Source organism: Sinocyclocheilus grahami, unplaced genomic scaffold (genome assembly GCF_001515645.1).
Source record: "Sinocyclocheilus grahami isolate Dianchi unplaced genomic scaffold, SAMN03320097.WGS_v1.1 scaffold1704.1, whole genome shotgun sequence".
Classification (NCBI taxonomy): Eukaryota; Metazoa; Chordata; class Actinopteri; order Cypriniformes; family Cyprinidae; genus Sinocyclocheilus; species Sinocyclocheilus grahami.
Window position 1 is genome coordinate 75,262 of NW_015506883.1, and position 5,897 is coordinate 81,158.

Sequence of the window (5,897 nt, forward strand, 5' to 3'; positions counted from 1 at the left end):
ACAGATTTACTGCTAGCCACTCCAGCATTATAGCCGTAGACATAGCGTTTTGGGGTGCTATTTCTATCTATGGGCCGCTCTTTCAGGGTGCCACGAGAACCCGTAGAACAGTATTTCAAGTGTGTGCACGTTATGCTTTGCCCACTTTCTAAAATCCACATAGCTGGTTGTCTAGCATCCTAGGGGCGACTCCCATAGCAATATGGTAGAGTTGGTACTTAGTGCTCGCCATGGTTCTGGCATGCATTCCCCTCAGCATGGTGGCGTGGGTATACCGTTCCCCATAGTGACCCCTAGAGGACGCAGTTCGAAGTTCCCATGAAAGGGAACGTCTCAGGTTACTTATGTAACCATGGTTTCCTGAGTAGGGAACGAGACACTGCGTTCTCTAGGTTTCTTGCCATGCTGCGGACACAAGCTGCAGACGAAGAAGTGAATGATGTGTGCTCCCGGCGCCTATTTTATACTATAGTCGCACCGGTAGTTACGTCATGGCTGTCGCCGGCCAACAAGTTGGTGTTTTTTCAATGTATGCTTCAGACACGGGTCACGACGAGGCGTTCCCCATAGCGACCCCTAGAGGATGCAGTGTCTCGTTCCCTACTCAGGGAACCATGGTTACATAAGTAACCTGAGACGTTTCTTCTTTAAATTATAAAAAAATAAAAAATATGAATGGTATTATAAATGTTATACTAAAACTAAAACTATGAAAAAACCCTTAAAGGAATGCTCCACTATTTTTGAAAATAGGCTAATTTTCCAACTCCCCTAGAGTTAAACAGTTGAGTTTTACAGTTTTCGAATCCATTCAGCCGATCTTCGGGTCTGGCGGTAGCACTTTTAGCTGCAGCTTAGCATAGATACTTGAATCTGATTAGACCATTAGCATCTCGCTCAAAAATGACCAAAGAGTTTCGATATTTTTCCTATTTAAAACTTGACTTTTCTGTAGTTACATCATGTACTAAGACCGACAGATTTGTTGCGATTTTCTAGGCCGATATGGCTAGGAACTATACTCTCATTCCGGCGTAATAATCAAGGAACTTTGCTGACGTACCATGGGTGCAGCAGGCGCAATAATATTACGCAGTGCCTGAAAATAGTCCCCAGCACGCTCCCTGTGCAAGAAGGTGGTCACGTTGGTTATGTTGGTGGAAGTTAGCCTATTTTCAGGCACTGCGTAATATCATTGTGCCTGCTGCACCCATGGTACGGCAGCAAAGTTCATTGATTATTACGCCGGAATGAGAGTATAGTTCCTAGCCACATCGGCCTAGAATCTAATCAGATTCAATGACGCTAAAGCTAAGCTGCAGCTAAAAGTGCTACCGCCAGATCCGGAGATTGGCTGAATGGATTCGAAAACGGTAAAACTCAACTGTTTAACTCTAGGGGAGATGGAAAATGAGCCCATTTTCAAAAATAGTGGCGTGTTCCTTTAAGATAACATGTAGAAAGAAAAATACATATCTTAAGCATCCAGAATAACATAAGTGGACTTTGAACTATTAATTGCCGCTTTGAACGATTACATAATTGTGGCATCCATAACTGTATTTGCGATTAGAAATTTGATTAATTGTGCAGCCCTAAGTAGAACAGCCAAACCTGACAAAACCATGTTGTGAGGATGTCCTCACAAGAAAACAAGGGTTCATAAAGGCACTAAATCATGTCTTAATGCATAATTAGAAATACCTAAAGGTGTAGCTTATTTTATGAGCAACAGATTTAAATAGGAAGCCTAAGAAGGACCTACAAATGTGAGTCTCTGTCTGTGTGGAAATGATGAGAAAGAAGTAGGGAGACCAGGGGCAACTGCAACACTAGATCTGTTCAGCATGCAGAGTGATGGCACTTATTTAGCACATGCTCAGTAGTGTTTCTCTCTGCCTGAGAAAAAAAAAAAATTTTACTTTGTGAGAAATTTAAGATTTCATATTTTTTTTTAATGTCAAGCATAGAAATTGGATGAATTTCAACTGAAACTGCTTAATAACGTTAAAGTAGTGAATATACAACTCATCCCAGTCTCCCCTGCTGTAGTTTAACTATATATAATTAAATGACTAAAGATTCTATGCTATTGTCACAATCTGTGATTGCGAGGAACGATGGAGACGAGGAATAAACGAAACAGTCTTTAATCCAAGAAACACAGAGTACATCCAACACTGGGAACGGCAGGAAACACATGACCATAACAAGTAGAACCGACAAAGACAGACTAGGACTTAAATACAGGGGATGACTGAGGAAACACAGGTGTGTGGGATGACTAATCAAACTAATTATCAAAAACGAGGACAGGAACATGACCAAATAAGGGAACAGAAACAGGGGCAAAACATGACACAGACAGTCCATGATCCTGACATTACGCCCCCTCCCGGAAGGCACCTCGCACCGTAGCAACAACAGAGGGAGGCGTGGGTGGGAACTTCGGAGGTTCCGGAGGAGCCAAGCAGGACCCAGGCCACAGCCATAATGTTTACCCAAGGTGGAGCCAACGGAGGGAGGAGCCACGGAGGAGGAATGGGCGCCGACTCCAGGGGGTCGACCAACGGCGGCAGAGCAGGTGGTGGAGGAGCCTGAGGCGGAGACGGAGAGCCAACGAGCAAGGGGGATGCTGAGGATCCGGGGGGCCAGGGTTTAGCAGAGGGCTCTGGCGACCGAGGCGGAGCGACTGAGGACCAAGTTGGAGCTGGTGGGAGGAAGGAGCCCAATAGAGCCGGTGAGACGGCGCAACAAGGTGCAGCTGGAGGAGCGGAGTCCTGAGGCGATGGCGGGTCGACGCCTGACCAAGGCGGAGCCGGAGGGACGAGAGAGCCCGGTGGAGCTGGTGGACCGACGGGTGACGGTGGAGGTGAGGGAGCTAGAAGCCGAGGTGGAGCCGCTGGGTCTACAGGCTGAGGCGGAGTCCGGGCCTCTGGAGGGACGAGAGAGCCCGGTGGAGCTGGTGGACCGACGGGTGACGGTGGAGGTGAGGGAGCTAGGAGCCGAGGTGGAGCCGCTGGGTCTACAGGCTGAGGCGGAGTCCGGGCCTCAGAGGCTGGAGGCGGAGGTGAGGGATTCTCCAGCCATGGCGATGCTGGAGGTTGGCAGACCCGCGGCGCTCGCACCATAATGATGGTGGGCTGAGGGCGAGCAGAGGGGCTGCCATATGACAGTGGAGGAGGAGGCAGGAGCGGGTGTGAGGGCGGGCATTTGTGCGTCTCCAGGCATTTAGGGCTTAACTCTGGATCGGAAGACCCCTCTAGGCTGATCACGGGAACAGGATGGCACTCAGGAGGAGCGGGCACTGGAGGGCGCTCTGGACTGGATTCGGGGACTGGATCCCGCTCCTCTTAGCACTTTCGTCGCGCCATACTCAGCTCACCCTCAGCCGCAGTGCAGGGGGCGGAGCTCCTCTCCGCGCTCACACCGTCCGCGGCTTTCTCCCTCGTGGTGGGCATTGTCGCCGGCTCTCACACCTGGGCTGACGGCTTGGGCTCTACTTCCGGGGCGGTCCTCCTTTCAGTCGCTCGGCATTGCGCTGGCTCGTGGATCGTGGCGGGAATTGGCTCTCCGTCATCGGTGGGATCTGGCTTTAGCTCCACACAGCGGGGAGATGGTGGGCTGGGCTCTGGGTCCAGAGTGGATCTGGCGAGATCATCCTCGGGAGTGACGATGAGAGGCGATCCTTTTCGCACCAGAATCTACTCAACAAATGCGGTGAAACAGTTGGAACAGTCTCGTATGGCCCTCGAGTGATCTCTCCCCCTGCTCCAGCAGGAGGAGGAGAAATTCCGGGCGAAGGAGGGCATCCATGAGGGAAACACAACGGAAACAAAAACACTGAGAAAAACAAGAAAACAAACGGAGGGGAAAACACGGAGGTAACAGTTTTATGGTCGGTTCTTCTGTCACAATGTGTGATGGCGAGGAACGATGGAGAAGTAAATTAAACTGTCTTTAATCCAAGAAACACAGGGTACATCCAACACTGGGAACGGCAGGAAACACATGAAAATAAGTAGAACCGACAGAGACAGAAACAGGGGCAAAATATGACAAAGACAGTCCATGATCCTGACAGCTATAAAGATCCTGTATAATGCATGAACACAATTATTATTATAAATTATTCTTAAATCATATGCTGCTTGTACACATTGGACATCCACTATAGTCTTTCTAAAGGGAAAAAATAGATAGGTCTTTATTTTACTTTGGGAGTAAAAAACTTGTCAAGCAAGTTTGGATGCATTTCAATTATAACTGCATAGTAATATTACAAGTGAATATTAAATTAATCCCAGTCTCCTCTGGCTAGTTTTTGAAATATATCTTGATCTTCTATTTCAATAAAATGACCAAAGAATACTTAAAATAAATATAAAATAATAATAATAATTAAAACTAAATAACTAAACACTAGTCATGAGCACTCTATTTAAAATAATAACTATTTAATAATATAATATGACATTTCTGCCTGAGAAAAATAAATAATTTTACTTTTTGAGAACTTTAACAAAAAATATATATATTATAAAAATCTATGTATATATTTAAAATGTTTTGAATGTCAAGAATAAAGTTTTGGATGCATTTCAATTGAAACTACTCAGTAATATTAAATTAAATCACAGTCTCTTCTAAACATCATGCAAATAAAGCATAAAAAATTATTATTCTCAATTATTCTAACTCTAGAATACCAGTTTTATTTTAGACACCAGTTATGGACACTCTAAAGGACATCGTGCAATTTACTATTTTAAAAAAATGACATATTTAACATTTTTAAGTTAAGTTTTAGTTAAATTATTCTTTTTTTCTCAGGCAGACTATAGTGGGTGCCCAATATGGACAGGCTGCTTGACTTTTTTCTCACAAAGTTAAATTAAGTTAACTTTGTGAAATACTTAACCACTATAGTCCATATATTTAAATGGCCTGCTGAATGCTATAGATTAGCTCTGGTATCATCAGATAAAGATGATTTTGTTTACTGAGACATGAGATCACCGATTGTAGAAAAAGTGTGTATGAAGAAACAACATCCATAATCCTGCAGCTCATCTCTCTATAACACTGAGCAAGCTATTATATAGAATAGATCAAAACTAAATTAGATCTGTCTTTATGTACTGTCAATATTCACAAGGCATATTGGATGTGTAGGCAGCCTTTCGATTAACTTTGTATTACTCTTAAGACCAAACAAACTGAATAAGTTCATTTTTAATGTTACATGCCAGACTGCATCAACTTTTCTCTCTGCCCTTTACATAGTTTTGCATTTATACACTTTTCAAGGTCACAACGTTTGACCAGAGACAGTTTTCCAATGGAAAAGACGGTCAAAAGAATATGGATTTTGCAATGACACAAAGTATATGAAGAACACAGGAAATTCTGTATAGGACCCAATATGCAATTTCAATATATATTTTATATATTTGGGTACTGATGTGAAAAAACTCCACCATGAAACCATCAACACGTTCCAAGAGATCAGAAAATTAAGCGAGATAAAGCATAGCATTGGTACTGACATGAATTATTGCCACTCTTTGCATTGCAACTGAATTCTCTAATCAGTAGTTTTGCAACTTCAACACTCTAAAAAATGCTGGGTTATTTTTTTTAACCCAAATGCTCAGCCTGTTGGGTCCTTTTATTGGGTTGTTTTTAATATTTTTACCCAGGTGCGGGTGAGAGCGCTGGCTTTTTAAGTCCACAGGAGAGAGCGGTTCTCAGCGCCGGCGCCGAATTGGTGCACACTGTAAAAAATGACCGTGAATTTAACTGTAAAAGACAGTAAAAATGCTACAGTAAAAACCTGTTAAATACTATATACGGTGAAAAACTGTATTGAACATTACATGTATTGGACATTAATT